Source organism: Neopelma chrysocephalum, unplaced genomic scaffold, assembly GCF_003984885.1.
Source record: "Neopelma chrysocephalum unplaced genomic scaffold, ASM398488v2 Primary Assembly neopelma1_43, whole genome shotgun sequence".
In the NCBI taxonomy this organism is placed as follows: domain Eukaryota; kingdom Metazoa; phylum Chordata; class Aves; order Passeriformes; family Pipridae; genus Neopelma; species Neopelma chrysocephalum.
This window is the reverse complement of record NW_020897702.1, coordinates 6,011,046-6,011,928: the sequence shown is the minus strand read 5'-3', so window position 1 is coordinate 6,011,928 and position 883 is coordinate 6,011,046.

Below are 883 nucleotides of genomic sequence, written 5' to 3'. Positions count from 1 at the left end.
TAAATCATACTGCTATGACTTAAGCAGGAGTTTTGACATTTTCCCCTAATGGTACTAGCCAGATTCTCCCACAGTATATTCCATCATACAGCCTGCTTTACCCAAAAGGAAGCCACTTGAATAAAAGCCTCCAATGGATTGAAGAGAGCCCTTTAAGTTACATCTACCTACAGCAGGAGGTTCCCATTCTGTAATAAAGATCACAACACTGACTGTAAATTGCATAGTCCAATGCTCCAGTGCATTCGTTTCCCTCAGTACTATGCACAGAAACCATATTCTCAGCACAGATCAGCATGAAGCTGGATGTGGCTGAAGTAAATATGAGCAAAATGCTGTTGGAAGAAGCTTGAGCACTGTGCAGCAAGTACTAGTTAGGAAGAGCTTTATTACCATGACAAAAATTATTGCTGTCTTTACCAAATGAAGAATACAGCTGTATTCTAAGAATTAGAATTCTAACTAAGAATTAAAGAAAACTGTTCTTACTAGTTAATGTAAAAGTCACTGAGAAGAAAAGCTGGTGTTTTCAGAAAATTATTCCAATTTCCTAACAAGATTTATTGTAGCTGTTGAAAACACTTATCTGGGTTACCAAGTATGCAGTAATGGTAACAATAAGTAAATAAGTAAATTCTCTTGATACTTAAGTCCTAAATTAAGCTCAGAATAGTGATTGTAATTAACAGACCAGCAGTGTACAGTCAATAACACAAAGCTGAGCCAGTCTCCCATATCTAAAAGTTACAGAATCATTCAAGAAACTGATAAATAGGCCAAGTCATTTCTGTATTCTATAGTCTGTATCAGATATGAGTCAACCATAAAATGAAAATTTTAATGTTCACACACTGCTATTATAAATGGACTACTTAATGTCCAG